Raw genomic sequence first — 243 nt, 5'->3', positions numbered from 1 at the left:
CTCCTAAACTTCATGTTTGAACATAAAGGAAAACATTTATATAGAGGTTTCATCTTTGTACCTGTGCCATTATGGTGTCTGTTACAACACGGGCAGCACATCTACATGTTAATGTTGCATGGTCCATGTTCTACCAACTGTGTTACAGAGGACCACCATGTGGGTAGTGGACACTTCAGGAAAAAGAGTAGAGTATTGAGATGAATAGCCAACAGGGGGGCTCCAACCCTCTAAGACCCCAAA

The sequence above is a fragment of the Salmo salar genome, chromosome 18, assembly GCF_965601325.2.
Source record: "Salmo salar chromosome 18, fSalSal1, whole genome shotgun sequence".
Lineage (NCBI taxonomy): Eukaryota > Metazoa > Chordata > Actinopteri > Salmoniformes > Salmonidae > Salmo > Salmo salar.
This window is presented reverse-complemented; position numbering follows the sequence as displayed.